Source organism: Aquarana catesbeiana, linkage group LG06 (genome assembly GCF_042186555.1).
Source record: "Aquarana catesbeiana isolate 2022-GZ linkage group LG06, ASM4218655v1, whole genome shotgun sequence".
Taxonomy (NCBI): domain Eukaryota; kingdom Metazoa; phylum Chordata; class Amphibia; order Anura; family Ranidae; genus Aquarana; species Aquarana catesbeiana.
Window position 1 is genome coordinate 65,913,979 of NC_133329.1, and position 23,311 is coordinate 65,937,289.

Here is a 23,311-nt window from a genome sequence, read left to right on the forward strand (position 1 = left end):
AGCTGAACACTGTGCAGAGGTCGCACTACACTAACGTGTAAATAATGTAGCTGCCTGCGGTAGTGATAGGATCAGGAAAACACCACCAACCTTCTACAGGTAGCTTTAGCTGAACACTGTTCAGAGGTCGCACTACACTAACTTGTAGCTTTAGCTGAACACTGTGCAGAGGTCGCATTACACTAACTTGTAGCTTTAGCTGAACACTGTGAGGAGGACGCACTACACTAACTTGTAGCTTTAGCTGAACACTGTGCACTACACTAACTTGTAGCTTTAGCTGAACACTGTTCAGAGGACCCACTACACTAACTTGTAGCTTGAGCTGAACACTGTTCAGAGGATGCACTACACTAACTTGTAGCTTTAGCTGAACACTGTGCAGAGGTCGCACTACACTAACGTGTAAATAATGTAGCTGCCTGCGGTAGTGATAGGATCAGGAAAACACCACCAACCTTCTACAGGTAGCTTTAGCTGAACACTGTGCAGAGGTTGCACTACACTAACTTGTAGGTTTAGCTGAACACTGTTCATGGGACGTACTACACTAACTTGTAGCTTTAACTGAACACTGTTCAGAGGACGCACTACACTAACTTGTAGCTTTAGCTGAACACTGTTCAGAGGACGCACTACACTAACTTGTAGCTTTAGCTGAACACTGTGCAGAGGTCGCACTACACTAACTTGTAGCTTTAGCTGAACACTGTGAGGAGGATGCACTACACTAACTTGTAGCTTTAGCTGAACACTGTGCACTACACTAACTTGTAGCTTTAGCTGAACACTGTTCAGAGGACGCACTACACTAACTTGTAGCTTTAGCTGAACACTGTGCAGAGGTCGCACTACATTAACTGGTAGCTTTAGCTGAACACTGTGAGGAGGACGCACTACAGTAACTTGTAGCTTTAGCTGAACACTTTGAGGAGGACGCACTACACTAACTTGTAGCTTTAGCTGAACACTGTTCAGAGGACGCACTACACTAACTTGTAGCTTTAGCTGAACACTGTGAGGAGGACGCACTACACTAACGTGTAGCTTTAGCTGAACACTGTGCAGAGGTCGCACTACACTAACTTGTAGCTTTAGCTGAACACTGTGAGGAGGACGCACTATACTAACTTGTAGCTTTAGCTGAACACTGTGAGGAGGACACACTACAGTAACTTGTAGCTTTAGCTGAACACTGTGAGGAGGACACACTACACTAACTTGTAGCTTTAGCTGAACACTGTGCACTACACTAACTTGTAGCTTTAGCTGAACACTGTTCAGAGGACGCACTACACTAACTTGTAGCTTTAGCTGAACACTGTGCAGAGGTCACACTACACTAACTTGTAACTTTAGCTGAACACTGTGAGGAGGACGCACTACACTAACTTGTAGCTTTAGCTGAACACTGTTCAGAGGACGCACTACACTAACTTGTAGCTTTAGCTGAACACTGTGCAGAGGTCACACTACACTAACTTGTAGCTTTAGCTGAACACTGTGAGGAGGACGCACTACAGTAACTTGTAGCTTTAGCTGAACACTGTGAGGAGGACGCACTACACTAACTTGCAGCTTTAGCTGAACACTGTGCACTACACTAACTTGTAGCTTTAGCTGAACACTGTTCAGAGGACGCACTACACTAACTTGTAGCTTTAGCTGAACACTGTGCAGCGGTCGCACTACACTAGCTTGTAGCTTTAGCTGAACACTGTGAAGAGGACGCACTACACTAACTGTAAATAGTCTAGCTGCATGACTGTGGTACTAATAGGATCGGAAGAACACCAGCAATTTTCTTCAGGTAGCTGTAAATACTGTAACAACACAAGCCTGCCTGTCAGTAGGAAGATAATAACAGGAACGGATCTAGCTAAACTGAATACAGTGTGTGTATATATATATATATATATACACACACACAACACCTGGGATGCATATATATACACTGTAAGTGCAGCTAACTGACTGTCCTGCCAAATCTATCTAACCTAAATCAAATGACACTGTCTCTGTCTCTCAATGCCGGAACACACTACACAGGGCCGCTGTGCAAGTGGCCTTATATAGTGTGGATCCAGAGATGCAAACCAAGCAGAGAAGGGTCCCACTGCTCAGGTAGGCACAAACCAGTGGAGATAAAAGCCAGTGTAGATTTATCCTTCAAAGGGAAGAGTCCCAGGTGCTGGCTGATGCAGGATGAAGCAGGAATATCGAGGAAAGCTGGAAGATGCACACCGGTGTAATGATGAATGCTTTTATTGGTAAACAGCTAAATCATAAAGGAACAAAAAACACTACAGCAGAAGCGTACAGAAAGCAGCTGACGCGTTTCACACTCACAACGAGTGCTTACTCATAGCTGACATGCATGGAAATACATAACATATATAAAGCATATGTTGGAAACCCATGTGATCATATGATCGTGTTAATGATTGACAACAGCTGAAGGTCAATCATGCTAATTCTCGGCACCTGTTGTTAAACTGATAAGCTTTATGGTGGAGACTCCCATGTGTATGATATATAAGCAGCAGTAGAGAAAAGAAAAAGTAGATAGTGAATGAATAAAAAAGTGAAGTGAAAGAGCATATAAAAAGATAAAAATATTGATATGTGAAATACAATATTGTGTGATATGTATATATGCGAATATGTATTTGCAAATAAAAATATGTATCCAGAATATAGAAGAGATAATGTGAAATCAGAAAAAATCATCATTGTCCAAATAAACATGTTTCAAAAAGTAAAAATCTACATATGTAGTATTATGTGTACAGATATATGGAGATAAAAGACATATACAATTATACGTTTATAATGATGTGATTATGTACACAAAAAAAAAAAATCGCCTATTTGAAGCGATATGTGCAATGAAACGAAAAAAATAAAACCAATAAACGTGTGCCGTTTATATTCAAATATAAATATAATGCATGCTAATATTAGATATATACTCGAACTACTAGTCCTGACCTAAAAAGGATTTATATATATATATATATATATATATATATATAGGAATCCAAGAGCGAAAGGACATTTTTATATATAAGAAAGCTATTGTCCCAACCAACGTGGATCCCATAAACTACTCTCAAAAGGTTGTTGATTATATACTGAAAACAATAGTAGATTATAAGTAAAAGATTATATATTTATATAGTATCCTCTTGATTGGGCAGCATCCAGCCCTCGTGAAGTTGTAAGGCTACAAAAATAACTCATGTACATTGAAAAACACGTGTATGTGGACGATAATTATTGCATGCATTAGAATTATAATGTTGCCACGTGATTATATTGAACATTTTCATTGTTGCTTAAAACACATCCACTGTCCTGATAAGCGCAGTTCAGTTTTTTTGTGAACAACGTAATTTTAATATTGTGTGTGATGGAAAAATCTGGACAGCCGCACTCCGGATTAGAAAAGTGAAAAATAAAATCCTCTTTATTGAAAAAGTAATAACATGATTAAAATCCGTACATGGCTTTGTTGGGATAATGCAGCATAACCGCTAACGCATTTCACGCTCCCATAGAGCGCTTACTCATAGCTGGTTTGTACGAAAATGATCACCACTTATATACACATAATTTATCTACCACATGACTACATATTGATTATCTGATTTGAAACAGCTGATCGTTAGTCTGTGTGGGGTCTTTTTGGCATAGATGTGATTGGATGTGCGTCCTATAGTGGAATCACTAATGAAGACATGAATATATAAATGAAATGTGTTCATATTGGCAAATGTCAACATATATAAATAATAAAAAATTCTATTCAAGGTTTTTGAAAAACATGTTTGTTATTTTTCAAAACCACAATAATGAGATGGGTGCTGGAATTTGACGTTCAAACGTATAAATTATCATACGGATAGGCGCAAGTATGGGCAAACTATGTGAGCTGGTGGCTGCGGTATAATGTAAACGGTGTATAGGATGAGAATTGGAATTAGGTTTATATGCATGTGATAAAAAGATGTGCATCCAACACCACTATCAGTGTCTACAAGAAAAGACTAAATATGTGTGTATGGTGCATAAATATATGCAAAATTTTTTTTTTTTTTTTTTTTTTTTTTAACGACATAAAGATAAAAATAATGATGAAAAGCAATTCTTTATATGTGTGTGTATGTGTGTATGTGTATATGCATGATGATTTCAACTTTCAAAAAACGTGGTGACATATGTGAATTGGAAGCTGGGCAGGAAACTGGCGTCCTGTCGCAATAATGCGACCAAAAGTCTCCTGATTTACAGGAGTCTATGTGTGAATAAATGCTTTTGCTTCAATTCCTACATGTGTGAATATTATTCTTTGCAACATATAAAGGATTGTGAAACTTATCACTCTCTGATAACCCCGCCACTCCAGCTTCACAAAAGTGCTCATTTAAAACCTTGCATCACTCCGTATTTTATTTTTCACTTTTCTAATCCGGAGTGCGGCTGTCCAGATTTTTCCATCACACACATACCATTGGAATAGCAATTGCCGGCACCTGGGGCTCTCACAATCATCCACATAGCGGAGGACGGGAAGCTTGAACCCGATCACCTAGAGCGGTGGTAATTATCCTGTTTATCTCAAATATCTGTAATTTTAATATTGTTGGAATTATTCATTTATTATGCTATTTAGTTTTGATTACCAAATTCTTTATCATAGTCTTAAATTATGCTAACAATTAATCTGTCTACATTATTGTTATGATTTTATTTTTCTGTTATTGATCGGATTTGCTTCTTGTGCTAAATGTCTGCCTATGAAAAACTATCAACATTGTTTCATTTCTGTACTTTATAACACATTGCTGTATAATCATCAACAGTTAATGTCAGCTACATTTTACATGGAATAGAAACAACAGATGGCACCTGTTGTTTTGAGTTTCCTTTTTTCTTCCTTTTTATCTTTTTCCCTTTTTTTGGGGGTTTTCTTCATCTGTTCACATTGATGTTCTTTATATATTTCGTACATACTGAAACAAGTTTCTATACATTCAGCCTGTAGCTCCATACAGACAAAGGCAGACACATGCACACGAGTAAGCCAATCTGGATATTAGTTATCCTGGCTTCTCTGTTTGCTGCTGACAGCGACCTTCGTTTTTGCTAGAAATATTTTCATAATTTTTTTTTTTTTTTCTCATTTATATTCTTATATTTATCCTGGTCGGCGCTGCATTGACACGGGTCCCGGGCTCTGCATTGCAGACCAGGATCTAAATTGAATTCTGGTCGTTCACGAGAACATACACAACCCGATCTTTATTCAGATTTAAGCACTATGGCCTTTAAACACACATATTATACAATGCCACTTTATTAATCTAATCTCCCTTTTCACTCAACAATATTCCCTATGAAAATCGTTGTCTCCTATTTTAGATCTATTTGAATATAAACGGCACACGTTTATTGGTTTTATTTTTTTAGTTTCATTGCACATATCGCTTCATATAGGCGATTATTTTGTGTACATAAACGCATCATTATACACGTATAATTGTATATGTCTTTTATCTCCATATATCTGTACACATAATACTACATATGTAGATTTTTACTTTTTGAAACATGTTTATTTGGACAATGATGATTTTTTCTGATTTCACATTATCTCTTCTATATTCTGGATACATATTTTTATTTGCAAATACATATTTGCATATATACATTTCACACAATATTGTATTTCACATATCAATATTTTTATCTTTTTATATGCTCTTTCACATCACTTTTTTATTCATTCACTATTTACTTTTTCTTTTCTCTACTGCTGCTTGTATATCTTCCACATGGGAGTCTCCACTATAAAGCTTATCAGTTTAACAACAGGTGCCGAGAATTGGCATGATGGACCTTCAGCTGTTGTCAATCATGAACACGATCATATGATCACATGGGTTTCCAACATAGGCTTTATATATGTTATGTATTTCCATGCATGTCAGCTATGAGTAAGCACTCGTTGTGAGTGTGAAACACGTCAGCTGCTTTCTGTACACTTCTGCTGCAGTGTTTTGTGTTCCTTTATGTTTTAGTTTTTTACCAATAAAAGCATTCATCATTACACCGGTGTGCGTCTTCCAGCTTTCCTCGATTTTCCTGCTTATATAGTGTGGGGCGTGTAGTAAACCCCCTGAGCCATAATTGGCCAAAGCCACCCTGGCTTTGGGCAATTACAGCTCTCTCTACAGACGGCGCTGTGATTGGCCAAGCATGGTCATATTGCATGCTTGGCCAATCATCAGCCAGCAATGCACTGCCATGCCGCAGTGAATTATGGGACGTGATGCACCACACAAATTTGGCGCGAACGGCCCATATCGTTCGCAATTCAGCGAGCGGGCGAACAGACGATGTTCGAATCGAACATGGGTTGGACTCGCACACGAAGCTCATCCCTATTAATGATATGCCTCTTGTAGAACCAGTTAATTTTAAATAAATGTCCCATCTGATTAAAGTACATTCCCTGTTTACAATGGCTTGCTGGATGGAAACCAAAAAAAAGTGTCCCTGAAAAAAAAAAATTATTTTGAAAGGCTGACAACGATATCTTATTCTGACTTCTAACCTTTTAAGGATATTTTAAAGAGGAAGTAAACCCTGATGAGTTTACTTCCTCTTTGTTTCCCTGCAAAGGTAATAATGGGCTACTATGCATCGTTAGTGGCTGGTGCCGCCACTAACGGCATGATCGCTGTTAGAGACGGCAAGCTCAGTGCACCTGCGCGCCATTGTCTACGGCGCATGCGCCGTAGACATCGGTGCCTGTCTTTTGGAAATATCTCCTAAACCAGTGGTCACAACCCTGTCCTCAGGGCCCACTAACAGGGCAGGTTTGCAAGATATCTAAAATACATCACAGGTGATATAATTTGCTGCTCAGTGATTGCAGTATTCTAGTCTGCATCTCCCCAAGGTAATACATAAAACCTGGACTGTTTGTGGGCCCTGAGGACAGGGTTGATGACCACTGTCCTAAACCATGTAGGTTTAGGAGATATTTCTTGCACCTACAGGTAAGCCTTAATTTAGGTTTACCTGTAGGTAAAAGTGGTCTGTAAGGGTTTACAGCCACTTTAAGACAAAAACATTCCTTTTTCTGAAAGTGAAACTAAGTGAAACACATTGATGTGACTGTTCAGCGTGTTGTTGGCACATCGGGGTAAAGGGCAATCATTCCACAAGGACTCGGGATGGCGGTGAGGACAGTTCTGGGAGTACTGATTCTTCTCTCTCTATGCCAGACATGTAAGTTTTAACTTTTTATCATTGGTGAGGGGGAATGAGCCATTCATTTAACTGTAAAGGTGATATAGAAAAGAAAAGATCTGAGATATGGTGTTCAGGCACATGGAAGTGATAGAACTGTGAACATTGCTCTCTCCTAGTCCTATAATCTGAATACAAAGAACAATTTTAATTACTGACATAAACTTAATGTGACCATAACCATAGCTCCCAACTGTCCCTGATTTTGAGGGACTGTCCCTGATTTGGAGCAATGTCCCTCTGTCCCTCTTTCCCCCTCATTTGTCCCTCATTCTGGTCTGATCTATATAGTTTGTATATAAAATGCATTATTTATCTTTCAAGAAGTATTTACAAGTGCAAACCTTTCATCCAAATTCTAAATTGCTGCATTTGTATATTTTAAAAGCCAATATAAAGGAATAGTAGTGATAAAAAAAGCCCTTGTGAATTTAATTAACCTTTTTTTTTTTTTGGTTAATTGGTTAATAATTTTAAGGAGGTGTGGCAGGGGGTGTGTCCTATGCCTACATACTTTTGCTAGTAGGTGTCCCTCATTCCCATCTCAAAATGTTGGCAGGTATGCCATGAATGACTCAACACCATACCAGTTTGACTACCAGGGGGATAACATTTGGTTCTGGCTGTTGGAGTCTCTCATTATCACACACAGATTTCCACCTTCCCTAAAAAGCTCCGTACTCATCCTAACGCCTTAAAGCCCAGCTCCAGGAATTAAACAAGATCTAGGAAGTAGGGCCACATCGTACTGCAAGGGTTAATCACTCACTCAGCCTAAAGGGGCAGGAATAAGGAACAATGCTTATCTTTCTACAATCTCCAGCATGGTCCCTCCAGTGGGGCGACCAGTCATACAAAGCCACCTAGCTGTGGTCACTTCCCTGCCAATGTAAGCGGTCAAAGATGTAATTTCTTCAACTGTAAGTCCTCAATAGTAAAGAGAACTGCCAGACTGACAAGAGGTTAGCAAAGACAACTGCCAGAGCCATTGCCACAACCTCACGTGTCCAAACAATTGTGTCTAATTTTTTTTTGGTTGTTGAAAAAAGTTTTAATTTGGTATTTCCATGCAACATATGGTTACATACAATGTCCATCTAGGACTACAATGTCCACAGGCAGTGCCGATCCTGACCTCCCTGGGGCCCTAAGCAAAATTCTGCTAAGACCCATGATGCCATGAGCTATGTAAACCACTTACAGAAAGCCCCCCTTAAATCAGTGTCCTCAGAGAGTCTCCCCCTACATCAGGGTCCCCAGAGAGATGATACATGATACTGGAGGTGGACAGAGGCTGCGGACATGATACTGGAGGTGGACAGAGGCTGCGGACATGATACTGGAGGTGGACAGAGGCTGCGGACATGATACTGGAGGTGGACAGAGGCTGCGGACATGATACTGGAGGTGGACAGAGGCTGCGGACATGATACTGGAGGTGGACAGAGGCTGCGGACATGATACTGGAGGTGGACAGAGGCTGCGGACATGATACTGGAGGTGGACAGAGGCTGCGGACATGATACTGGAGGTGGACAGAGGCTGCGGACATGATACTGGAGGTGGACAGAGGCTGCGGACATGATGATGGAGGTGGACAGAGGCTGCGGACATGATGATGGAGGTGGACAGAGGCTGCGGACATGATGATGGAGGTGGACAGAGGCTGCGGACATGATGATGGAGGTGGACAGAGGCTGCGGACCTACTACAGGAGCTGGACAGAGGCTGCGGACATACTACAGGAAGTGGACAGAGGCTGCAGACATGATAGTGTCCTCCTCGCCCCCTCACAGTAGCCTCCTCCTCTGCCCACCATCATATTACTTCTCCAGTCCACATCATTAGTGCGCTGTGTCCTCCTCCTGTGCCCCTTTCACCCCTCCACAGATCAGGGCTGCCCTGACCTGTGGAGAGGTGAAAGGGGCACAGGAGGAGGACACAGCGCACTGTTGATGTGGACTTGAGAAGTAATGTGATGGTGGGCAGAGGAGGAGGCTACTGTGAGGGGGTGAGGCTACTGTCCTCTTCTCTCAGTGTCCCCTTTTTTACAATGATATTCCCCCCAGTTTTACACTCCTCCTCCTCCTCCTCACCATTAGGCGTCACCCCTGCTCGTCTCCTCCGCTGACGAGTGCACTGCAGGACAGGAGTTGGCCGCCGTGATCTCTCTCGTCTTGATCTATTCAAAAATGGCGCTGAGCAGTGTAATTACATTACTGCGCATGCACCGCCCGGCCGAGCGCGTACAAGCTTTTCCGAGCCCGGCCGGCTTCGGATCGGTGCATGTGCAGTTGAATGGTCGGCTCACAGCCATCTTTTTTATGGGCACCAGTGCCCATAACGATTTAACGAGTTGGCAACAAATTGGCAATACTGAGCAGAGCCGATCCACTCTTGGGGGCCCAACCACAGTGGCGGCATACGCAGCAGCAGCCCTACGCAGCTTGCATAGTAAGCGTATAGGGAGGATCGCTCTGTCCACAGGGTTACAAGGTTGCTATGCAAATTCACTGCAGAATGAACAACATTGTCACCGTTAGATATAGAACGTGGGAGGATGATAATGTAAGAATTAACACCTGCTAATGATTCTCTGACAGGAACTTCTGTCAGATCCAGGACTTTTTTTTAGTGGGAACGCAGGGAGCGCAGTTCTGGCACCTCCAGTACTTAATGTATGTAAAAGCAAGCTGTGTGAGTTATGCTGGAGGGTCTATTGATGCTGGCTGTGGGGGATCTATTGTCACTGATGGGGATCAGTTTTTTGTGTGAGGGTCTATTGTTGCTGGTGGGGAATATATTATTGCTGGGGGAGGGGATCTTATGTTGCTGGTGGAAATCTGTTTTTTTTTGTGTGAGGGTCTATTGTTGCTGGTGTGGAATCTATTATTGCTGGGGGGTCTTATGTTGCTGGTGGGGATTTACTGTTGAGGGGGAAAGGTCTATTGATGCTGGCGGCTGTGAGATATGTTGTTGCTGCTGGGGGTTCTAATGTTGCTGGGGTGGATCTTGTGTTGTAGGGGATCTATTGTTGCTGGAGTGGATCTTATGTTGCTGGGGGTGGTACTTTGTTGCTGCTGGGGGATCTAATGTTGTTGGGGTGGTACTTTGTTGTGGTTGGCCCATTGTTGATGTGTAGGGGTTCTATTGTTGCTAGGGTGGATCTTATGTTGCTGGGGGTGATATTTGGTTGTTTTTGGTCCATTGTTGCTGAGCTGGGGGGGTCTTGTGTTGCTGGGGGTGGTATTTTGTTGTGATTGGTCCATTGTTGCTGTGTGAGGGGATCTTTGTTGTGTGGGGGAACTAGAGTGTGGTCTATCATTGCAGGTTTGGGATCTACTGCTGCTGTGAGGATTCTATTGTTGTTGGGATGGGGGGGGGGGTGTTATTGTTGCTAGGGTGAGGTCCATTGTTGCTGGAGAAGTCTATTGTTGTATGAGGGATCTATTGTTGCTGGGGTGGGGTTTATTGTTGCTTGGGGAGATCTATTGTTGCTGGCTCTGGGGATCTATTTTACTGCTTTTCTTGCTATTAGACAAGAAAAAATTGCATACAAATTATTTAGCACCACAAAATGATACTTGGGGTGGTACTGGGAAGTGGGTGGGCGGTGGAACCAAGGGACAGTGCTCAGAGGAGGGTAGGGGGAGGAGATAAGGGACAGTGCTCGGAGGTGGGTAAGGGGAGGAGATAAGGGACAGTGCTCGGAAATGGATAGGGGAGGAGATAAGGCACAGTGCTTGTAGTTGGGTACGGGGAGGAGATAAGGGATAGCCCTCAGAGGAGGGTAGGGGGAGGAGATAAGGGACAGTGCTCAGAGGTGGGTAGGGGGGAGAGAGATAAGGGATAGTGCTCAGAGGAGGGTAGATGGAGGAGATAAGAGACAGTACTTGGAGGTGGGTAGGGGGCGGAGATAAGGGCAGTGCTCAGAGGTGGGTAGGGGGAGAGATAAGGGACAGTGCTCAGAGGAGGGTAGGTGGAGGAGATAATCGACAGTGCTGTAATTGCATATCATAAGGTTGACAGATTGCATGCAGTGTCAGCACACCTCCCTCCCAGCTTTAAGGCCTCATGCACACTGGACCTTTTTGGACATTTTTACAGCTACTGTTTTGGCTTCAGACGTTTTTTTCTACAGTCAACAAACTCTCCAGCAGGTTATCCTATGTGTCCATGCACACATTTTAATTATCCAGACATAGACTAAGCGGAGGGAACCGCGCATTCATTTAAGGCTCGCCAGTTCCTTAATGTCTTGCATGCAGGGGCGGACTGACCATTGAGCCACTCGGGCACTGCCCGAGGACCCTGGGCCACTAGGGGGCCCCATCAGGGTTGCCAGCTTCAGTAAAACCAGGGACAGTATGGACCAGGGACAGCCAATAGACAATATGGACCAGGGACACTGTGTATACTGTGTGTACATGTATGTGTATACTGTGTGATTGTATACTATGTGTGTGTATACTATATGGCCCCATAATCTCTGATTGCCTGGGGGCCCCATAATCTCCTATTGCCCGGGGGCCCCATGAGTTGTCAGTTCGCCCCTGCTTGCAGGACAATTTTAGTCTACCATTTTCAGATGGTAGACGCACCAACTAGAAATAAAACATTACTGGATCTACTGATTACCAACAATACAGACCTGATCACAGATGTGGAAATACGGGGCAATTTAGGTAACAGCGATCACAGGTCAATTAGTTTCAGTATAAATCACACAAATAGGAAACATAAAGGGAATACAAAGACAATGAATTTCAAAAGAGCCAACTTCCCTAAACTACAAACCTTGCTAAAAGGCATAAATTGGGATAAAATATTAGGAACAAAGAATACGGAGGAGAGATGGGTTTGCTTTAAGAGCATATTAAATAAGAGCATTAGCCAATGTATCCCATTGGGTAATAAATTTAAAAGAGCGAACAAAAGTCCTGGATGGCTTAACTCCAATGTAAAAATGCATATAAAAGCAAAGGAGAAGGCCTTCAAAAAATACAAGGTTGAGGGATGATCCTCAGCATTCAGACTTTATAAAGAATGCAACAAGAAATGTAAGGGTGCAATTAGGACAGCTAAAATAGAACATGAAAGACACATAGCGGAGGAGAGCAAAAAAAATCCCAAGAAATTCTTTAAGTATGTAAACAGTAAAAAAGGGAGGACAGACCATATTGGCCCCATAAAGAATAAAGAAAGGACATCTGGTTACAAGGTATTGAATTTATTCTTCTCCTCAGTCTTCATGACTGAATCGGGGGGGCTTCAGTAACCAAAACTGCAGTGTTTATCCTCGTGACACAACACAGGAAGCACCTCCGTGGTTACCGGGAGGACAGAATTAAAATTAGACTTGAGAAACTTAACATTAATAAATCACCGGGACCAGATGGCTTGCATCCGAGGGTACATAGGGAACTCAGTCAAGTGATTGCCAGACCATTGTTCCTAATTTTTACAGATAGTCTACTGACTGGAATGGTACCAGCTGATTGGAGAAAAGTCAATGTAGCACCAATATTTAAAAAGGGCCCAAAATACATCCCTGGGAATTACAGACCAGTTAGCCTAACATCAATAGTATGTAAACTCTTGGAGGGGATGATAAGGGACTATATACAAGATTTTAGTAATAAGAACGGTATCATTAGCAGTAATCAGCATGTATTCATGAAGAATCGTTCTTGCCAAACCAATCTATTAACCTTCTATGAGGAGGCGAGTTGCCATCTAAATAAAGGAAGGCCCGTAGACGTGGTGTATCTGGATTTTGCAAAAGCATTTAACACAGTTCCCCATAAACGTTTACTGTACAAAATAAGGTCCGTTGGTATGGACCATAGGTTGAGTACATGGATTGAAAACTGGCTACAAGGGCGAGTTCAGAGGTTGGTGATAAATGGGGAGTACTCAAAATAGTCAGGGGTGGGTAGTGGGGTTCCCCAGGGTTCTGTGCTGGGACCAATCCTATTTAATTTGTTCATAAACAATCTGGAGGATGGGATAAACAGTTCAATCTCTGTATTTGCAGACAATACTAAGCTAAGCAGGGCAATAACTTCTCCGCAGGATGTGGAAACCTTGCAAAAAGACTTGAACAAATTAATAGGGTGGGCGACTACATGGCAAATGAGGTTCAATGTAGAAAAATGTAAAATAATGCATTTGGGTGGCAAAAATATGAATGCAATCTATACACTGGGGGGAGAACCTCTGGGGGAATCTAGGATGGAAAAGGACCTGGGGGTCCTAGTAGATGATAGGCTCAGCAATGGCATGCAATGCCAAGCTGCTGCTAACAAAGCAAACAGAATATTGGCATTAAAAGGGGATCAACTCCAGAGATACAACGATAATTCTTCCGCTCTACAAGGCTCTGGTCCGGCCGCACCTGGAGTATGCTGTCCAGTTCTGGGCACCAGTCCTCAGGAAGGATGTACTGGAAATGGAGCGAGTACAAAGAAGGGCAACAAAGCTAATAAAGGGTCTGGAGGATCTTAGATATAAGTAGGGTGGCTTTGGCCAATTATGGCTCAGGGGGTTTAGAACACGCCCCACACTATATAAGGCCGCCTGCACGGCGGCCCTGTGTAGTGTGTGTTCCGGTGTTGAAAGAGAGATAGATAGACAGAGAGACAGTGTCATTTCATTTGAGTTAGATAGATTAAGCAGGACAATCAGTGCACTTACAGTGTATTGTGTATATATATGCATTCCAGGTGTTGCATATATATATATATATATATATATATATATATATATATATATATATATATATATATATATATATATATATATATATATATAGATAGTAACCTGGGGGACAGGTAGGTACAAAGCTCCCTGGGATGAGCAGTCTTTCAGGCACAGATACCAAATCCAGTGTAATAGTGACAAACAGTGCGGTGTTTATTTGTGATATATACAAGTCTATATACAGGTGCTGTACAGTGTTCCAAAAAACAAAATAGGAACAGAAATAGCCAAAACAAAACCTAGCCGTGTCTCGGCACTAACTAAACAATATTTAAAGATCCTAACTACCAGGCTGAGCAAGCCTACAGCTTGTCAGCTTCCACATACCTTTTTGCTCTCCTACACAGAAGCTTGTCTGAGTATCCCAGGCCAAGAGCAAAGGCTGTCTTGCTCAGGTGAGCTTAAATTAGCCTGGGGGAGAGGACCAAGACCTGAACTGGACCATGGATCAGAGATCCCTGAACCTGTATGAGAGGAGCCTGGGAGATGTATAAACCCCGAACAGGACTTTTCCTGGCTCTCTCTGGGACACTCTGCTACATATCCTCCCCCCTTGTTTCAACCCCAGGGTTGGAACACCTGTATCCCAACAGGAGTGAACACGGGACAGGGCATCTACATTCCCCATCTCAACACCTGGCCTGTGTTTTACAGTGAATGAGTAATCCTGTAGAGCCAAAAACCACCGGTTCACCCGTCTATTAGTCTCCTTCTTTTGGGCCATCCATTTCAGAGGAGCATGGTCTGTTATTAACTCAAACTGGCGTCCTAACAAATAGTACCTGAGTGCGTCCACGGCCCACTTTATGGCTAAACACTCCTTTTCAATGACTGCATACCTTTGCTCATGGTCATTAAGCTTTCTGCTTAGGTACACTACAGGGTGTTCTTCCCCACTGTGTACTTGTGATAGTACTGCCCCGATACCAACATCAGACGCATCCGTCTGAACCAAAAAATCTTTGGAGAAATCGGGGGAGTACAGTACTGGTTGTGCACAAAGAGCCTTCTTCAGGACTTGGAAAGATTCCTCTGCTACTGAGGACCATTTCACCATTACAGAGTCTTTCCCTTTCGTAAGGTCTGTCAGTGGGGCAGCTATAGTTGCAAAATTTGGGATAAATCTTCTATAATACCCCGCAATGCCAAGAAAGGCCCTGACCTGCTTCTTGTTTGCAGGACATGGCCATTCCTGGATGGCTTCTATTTTATTCACTTGAGGTTTTATGACACCACGCCCAATAGTGTAGCCCAAATACTTGGCTTCCTCTAGACCAATGGCACATTTTTTTGGATTTGCTGTAAAACCTTCTTTGAAGAGGGAATCAAGGACAGCCTGGACACGGGGCAAGTGAGACTCCCAGTAAGTGCTATGTACCACTATGTCATCTAAATATGCTGCTGCATATTGTCGGTGGGGTCTTAGAGTCCTGTCCATGGCCCTCTGAAATGTGGCGGGGGCATTTTGCAACCCAAAAGGCATTTTTTTATATTGAAAGGAACCCTCCGGGGTCACAAATGCAGTCTTCTCTTTGGCGCTACCAGTCAGGGATATTTGCCAATAACCTTTTGTCAAGTCCAAAGTGGTCAGATAGCGAGCCTTGCCAAGTCGGTCTATAAGTTCGTCCACTCTGGGCATTGGGTACGTGTCAAACTTTGTCACTGCATTAAGCTTCCTGAAGTCATTACAGAACCTCCAAGTACCATCCGGTTTTGGGACTAACACGATGGGGTTAGACCAGTCACTATTGGATTCCTCAATGACATCTAGCTCCAACATTCTTTTAACTTCCTCGCTGATGTCCTTTCTCCTCGCTTCAGGAATTCGGTATGGTTTGAGCTTGACACGGACCCCAGGTTCAGTAACAATATCATGCTGAACTGCTGAAGTCGGGCCAGGTAACTCTGAAAATTTATCTCTATTTCTTATCAGGAATTCTCTAGTTTCCTGCTTTTGAGAATATGACAGGGTGTCTGGAATCATGACCTCAGGGATCAGATGGGACTCAGTACCCTTAGGCGTTACCGAGAGGGACCTCGCAGTTAACGCCAGTCTATCCTTCCAGGGTTTTAACAGGTTTATGTGGTAAATCTGTTCGGGCTTCCTTTTTCCTGGTTGATATATTTTGTAATTGACCTCCCCAACTCTTTCAATTACTTCAAAGGGACCCTGCCACTTAGCCAGGAACTTGCTCTCAACAGTGGGAACTAACACCAGGACCCTATCACCAGGTGAGAAAACACGGAGTTGGGCCCTCCTGTTGTATATCCTTTGTTGAGCTGTTTGGGCCTGCAGTAAGTGTTCTTCTACCATTGGCATGATTGCTGCAATCCTGTCCTGCATTTGAGCGATATGCTCAATGACACTTTTATGGGGTGTCTGCTCCCCCTCCCAAGTTTCTTTGGCTATGTCCAAGAGTCCCCGAGGGTGTCTCCCATAAAGCAACTCAAAGGGAGAGTACCCCGTGGAGGACTGGGGAACCTCCCTGATGGCAAACATCAAGTATAGTATCAGGAAGTCCCAGTTTTTCCCATCCTTGTCAACAACCTTTTTTAACATGCTCTTTAATGTTTTATTGAAGCGTTCCACCAAGCCATCCGTTTGAGGATGGTACACCGAGGTTCGCAATTGCGTCACCTTAAATAACTTTCACAGCTCTCTAGTTATTCATGACATAAATGGGGTGCCCTTGTCTGTAAGGACTTCTTTAAGGATTCCTAACATGACTGAACACCATAAACAGCTCTTTGGCAATGTTTTTAGCAGACGCGGTGCGTAAGGGAATGGCCTCTGGGTAACGGGTAGCATAATCCATGATTACGAGGATATGCTGATGACCTCGGGCAGACTTGGGGATTGGACCCACAAGGTCCATGGCAATTCTCTCAAAGGGCACTTCAATAATGGGCAAGGGCACTAAAGGACTTCGGAAGTGGGGTAGTGGGGCTGACATCTGACACACAGGACAGGATTGACAATAATTCTCAATATCCTTCTGTATCCCGGGCCAATAAAACCTGCGCAACACCCTTTCAGTAGTTTTCTCAACCCCTAAATGACCTCCTAGCAAGTGCCCATGGGCAAGTTCCAACACCACCCGTCTGTATGGCTTAGGGACCACCAACTGTTCAACCACTTCATCATTTTTTTTTACATACACGATACATTAAATCCTCATTGCTGCTAAAATAAGGAAAACAGAGTCTGTCCCCTGATTCGACAGGTACATCATTAATCACCATTACATTTTCCCAGGCCCTGGCAAGGGTTGGGTCTTTTCTCTGCTCAGTACCAAAATTTTCCTTGTGTACATTAAGGTCAGCAAACTCCAACGTAGGCTCAGATTCAGCAGATGGCTGTCCAGCTCCACTGGTTGTGGGGACCTCCTCAGGCTCCTCCAGCTCTCCTGCCATAACTGAGAAAGGAAAACCCGGGGAGCCCTGAGAAGAGTCCCCTGAACCCACATTGTCAGTAGCGGCCAGGAGTTCTGGCTCTGTCACTGAGTCAGCTACTGCGACCGGGTCGGGACAATCCCACAGTTCCCAAAGCTTAGGAAAGTCCCTGCCAATGATGGCCTCGTGCACCAAGTGGGGCACAAGTCCGACCGGATGGGTCACCGTACCTAAGCCAGTTTTAAACTGAACAGTGGCTATAGGATACTCGCGGGTATCCCCATGTACACAGATCACAGCAACTTTTTTAGCATGCAAATTCACAGTTTCAACCATCTCAGCTGTAACCAAAGTCACTAGACTTCCAGAGTCCAGCAAGGCCGTAATAGGCTTATTATTAACAGTCATTTGGCACATGTGTTTTCCCATACTTGGTGCTGCAACGCATGAAACAGCAGCAAACATAGACTGCCTTCTAATAGATAGATCACACTGCATTGGTTCATCTGTCAATGGACAATTTGCTGCAACATGTCCCAGTTCTTGGCAACGAAAACACCTGATATTTCCCCAGTTTGGTTTGCTGACAGGCCGTAGCTTCCCTTGTTTGGGACGCCAAACTTCAGTCCTGGCACCAAAAATCCTCCCCCCTATTTCCTTGCCATGCTTACCACCCACTTCCCCATGAACAGTCTTACCGGTTGCCTGGGGAGACCGTGGCTTTGGGCGGAAAGTCCGTGCGGCTGTAGGGGTGGCGACCAGGTTCTCTGCAGCAAAGTACCTTTCAACAAGTTCCACGAGGTTGTCCGCCGAGTTGGGGTCTCCTTGACTCACCCACTTCTGCAGGGGAACTGGTAGTGACCTCAGGAACTGGTCCATGACCACACGCTCCACTATTTGTGGCCCAGACAGGGACTCCGGCTGTAGCCATTTTCTCACCAAGTGAATTAGCTCGAACATCTGCGATCTCGGGGGCCTCTTGTCTTGGAAGAAACAGCTGTGGACCCGCTGTGCTCGAACTGCCAAGGTGACACCAAGTCGCGCCAAGATTTCCCGCTTGACCTTTTCATAGTCTCCTGCTTCTGCTGACTCCAAATCATAGTAGGCCTTCTGCGATTCTCCAGACAGCAAGGGGGCAACCAGTCCTGCCCACTGGGTTTTGGGCCAACCTTCCCTCTCAGCAGTCCGTTCAAACGTTAAGAGAAAGGCCTCTGGATCATCATCTGCAGTCATCTTGGAAAGAAAGCGACCCACATGGATGGCTGAGGGCTTGTCTCCAACAACATTAACTTTAGCAGGTGACCACTGTGCTAGCGTCTCCACAACCGCAGCCAGGGTTTTCCCATCCTCTTTTGCATCAGTGGCTAGCTGTTCAAACAGCCTCTGCGATAGCTCGTTTGTTTGTTGCTGTGTAGCATTTGCTCGTTGCTGTGCAGCTTTGGATTGTTGCTGTGCAGCGTTGGATATCACCAATTGTTTTAGGATTTCCTCCATGTTTAGTCACACTAGGTACTGGCCTTTTAAGTAGTAACTTACTACAGCTGGTCGCAGTCTCCACCATATGTAACCTGGGGGACAGGTAGCAGGTACAAAGCTCCCTGGGATGAGCAGTCTTTCAGGAACAGATACCAAATCCAGTGTAATAGTGACAAACAGTGCGGTGTTTATTTGTGATATATACAAGTCTATATACAGGTGCTGTACAGTGTTCCAAAAAACAAAATAGGAACAGAAATAGCCAAAACAAAACCTAGCCGTGTCTCGGCACTAACTAAACAATATTTAAAGATCCTAACTACCAGGCTGAGCAAGCCTACAGCTTGTCAGCTTCCACATACCTTTTTGCTCTCCTACACAGAAGCTTGTTTGAGTATCCCAGGCCAAGAGCAAAGGCTGTCTTGCTCAGGTGAGCTTAAATTAGACTGGGGGAGAGGACCAAGACCTGAACTGGACCATGGATCAGAGATCCCTGAACCTGTATGAGAGGAGCCTGGGAGATGTATAAACCCCGAACAGGACTTTTCCTGGCTCTCTCTGGGACGCTCTGCTACAATATATATATATACACTGTATTCAGTTTAGCTAGATCCGTTCCTGTTATCTTCTTACTGACAGGCAGGCTTGTCTTGTTACAGTATTTACAGCTACCTGAAGAAAATTGCTGGTGTTCTTTTGATCCTATTAGTACCACAGTCAGGCAGCTAGACTATTTACAGTTAGTGTAGTGCGTCCTGCTCACAGTGTTCATCTAAAGCTACAAATTAGTGCAGTGCGTCCTGCTCACAGTGTTCAGCTAAAACTACAAGTTAGTGTAGTGAGACCTCTGCACAGTGTTCATCTAAAGCTACAAGTTAGTGCAGTGCGTCCTGCTCACAGTGTTCAGCTAAAACTACAAGTTAGTGTAGTGAGACCTCTGCACAGTGTTCATCTAAAGCTACAAGTTAGTGCAGTGCGTCCTGCTCACAGTGTTCAGCTAAAACTACAAGTTAGTGCTGTGCGTCCTGCTCACGGTGTTCAGCTAAAACTACAAGTTAGTGTTGTGCGTCCTGCTCACAGTGTTCAGCTAAAACTACAAGTTAGTGTGGTGCGTCCACCTCACAGTGTTCAGCTAAACCTACAAGTTATTTTTTTGCGAGCTCTGCACAGTGTTCACCTAAAGCTACCTGTAGAAGGTTGGTGGTGTTTTCCTGATCCTATCACTACGGCAGGCAGCTAAAAAAGCTACAAGTTAGTTTTTTGCGAGCTCTGCACAGTTTTCAGCTAAAGCTACCTGTAGAAGGTTGGTGGTGTTCTCATACTACAGGTAGGCAGTTGATTTTGCTAGCTGCAGTATCAGTACATATATATATATATATATATATATATATATATATATATATATATATATATATATATATATCCCAGCTTAGTGCAGCTACAGGCCATTAGTATGTCTGGAAGGCCAAGAAGGAGAGGCAGACAGTCACAAGCCAATAAGAGAGGGCAAGCAGGCTCTGTGTCTAGTGCTGGTCGTGGAGACGGTGCATCCTCATCAGCACGTGGCCGTGGGACACGCTTGGCCTTTTTTTCGGCAGCTGGCCGTGTTGAGCCGCAACATGCGGAAGACTTGGTCGAGTGGATGACCAAGCCGTCCTCATCCTCCTCATCCTCTCTCACCCATGCCCAGGGTACTTTGTCTGGCAAAGCAGCGGCCTCTTCCCTCGGCTCAATGTCATCAGTGACTCCTTCCCTAGCCCCACCATGTCCTCCTGAGGAGTCCCTCGAACTGTTTGACCACAGTGTTTGGTACATGCTCCAGGAGGATGGCCAGCATTTGGAAGGCTCTGATGATGATACTGAGCTCGATGAAGGCAGTAACATGAGCACGGACAGAGGGGGTGCCCAAGAAGGACAGCAATCTGGCAGTCATGCTCCCCCTGCTGCAGCATACTGCCAGGTTTGCTCCAGTGATGAGGAGGGAGGGGATGATGAGGTCACTGACTCAATGTGGGTGCCTGATAGGAAAGAGGAGGAGGAGGAGGAGGAGGAGGCGGCACATCACCAACGAGGCAGGATGCCCTCCAGGGGCCAGCCTAAGGGCAGCACATTGACTGCATCACACCCCAAAGCTCCACATGTGCAGGGCGCTGCAGTCTCTGTGCGTTATTCAAAAAGTTCTTTGGTGTGGGCCTTTTTTGAGACGAGTGCATCAGATCGCACTGCTGCTATTTGAAACATATGTCTCAAGCGTATCTCGCGTGGCCAAAACATCTCCCGCTTGGGTACCACATGCTTGACCAGACATATGTTGACCTGCCATGCAGTTCGTTGGCAAGCGTATCTAAAAGACCCACACCAAAGAACAAAGAGGACCTCTCCTTGCTCCTCATCAGCTGAGATCTCCAACCCCACTATACCTTCAGTCCTCTCTGAGACCTGCACTGAGAGGAATGAAGGTGTAGAATTAGGTGTGTCACAGCCAAGTACTTGTGGGCAATCTGCTTTTGGTACACCGACGTCAGATTGTACCAGGCAAATTTCCCTGCCCCAGCTGCTGCACCGCCGAAAGAAGTTTGCTCCCAGCCATCCACATGCCCAGCGGTTGAATGCTAGCTTGGAAAAATTGCTAGCACTTCAACTGCTGCCTTTTCAGTTGGTAGACTCTGCCCCCTTCCGTGAGTTTGTGGAATGTGCGGTTCCTCAGTGGCAGGTACCCAAACGCCACTTTTTCTCACGGAAGGCGATTCCGGCTCTCTACAGGCATGTGGAAGGCAATGTCCATGCCTCGCTGGACAGGGCGGTCAGCGGTAAGGTGCATATTACCGCTGACTCATGGTCCTGTCCAGCAGGCATGGACAGGGACATTACCTAAGTTTCACGGCGCATTAGGTGACTCTGCTGGCAGCTGGGAAGGATGCAGGACAAGGTGCAGTAGTGTTGGAGGTTGTTCCGCCACCACGCCTCCAAAATGCCACTACTAATGATTGTGACACACCTCTCTCCTCCACCCCTCCTCTTCTTCTTCCTCCATGGCCTCTACCTGTGCTTTTTCCTCGGAACCAGCGGTGCTCCGTAGCCGTTCAAGGGGCTACGCAAGTACGCAGGCCAAAAGATGCCATGCGGTGCTTGAGCTGGTGTGCTTGGGGGACAGGAGTCACACTGGGGCAAAGGTTCTGTCAGGTCTGCAGGGGCAGGTTCAGAGGTGGTTGATGCCACGCCAACTTAAGGCAGGAATGGTGGTTTGCGACAATGGCACCAACCTCCTCTCTGCCCTCCGACAGGGACAAATGACCCATGTGCCCTGTTTGGCTCACGTCCTTAACTTGGTGGTGCAGTGGTTCTTGGGCAGGTACCCGGGCTTACATTTAAAATCTAGTGACCAAAAGTGCTAGTGCAGAGTGTACATATACGGCTATCTCTATTCATGATAGGCACTATGCACATGGCATGGGCATACATATACACCTGGATACAAAGTAAACAGAACAATAAATATCAAAAATAGGTATATGAGAACTTGGTGTATCTGTCGCATGATAATAAAAACAAGTATTCCTCAGTGTAGAATGGTAAGGTTAAAACTGTACTGTAATATCTTAAAAGGCTCAAACATACAGATATGGGCATAATACAACCTCATATAGCTAGTACGAGAGTGGACATATTAACGGGATATTCAGAAGATAATAAGTATTAAGGCTCAAATATTAAAATAATTTAAAATATATAAAAATTTGATATTAAAAGTTACTAAGGAAACAGTTCAAATCAAATTCTATGTTAAGGCCTCTTGGCAAGAAAGTGTCCAAGGTGAAAATCCACCTGGACTCCAGTTGGCTGAGGGTCCTCACTTTATGTCCCCCCCCGCCAGTGCCTCACATAGGGTTCGATACCCCAGAATTTCAGGTGAGAAGGGTCTTTATTGTGACATAACAAAAAGTGTCTAGATACACTGTGTTTATCGTATCCGTTTATAATGTTATTCACATGTTCTTTAATTCGCACTTTGAGCGGTCTTTTCGTTTGGCCTATATATTGCAAACCGCAGCTACATTGTAGGGCATATACAGCCCCCTCTGTGTTGCAACAGATACAATTTTGAACTTCATAGGTGTCCCCCGTAGATGTGAATGAGAAGTGGAACACTTTCTTGGTGGGACGTCTAGTTCTTACACAAGCAAAACATCTTTTACATGGGAAGAATCCTTTCCCTGAAAAGAATGTTGAGGGCTTTTTGGTGGGTCTATCACACTTTTCACCAATTTATCCCGAATCGACGGTGCTCTTTTGTAGATGAATTTGTTTTTTTTTGGTAAACTCCCCTGTAGTTGTGTGTCTGCCAGCAGAATATGCCAAT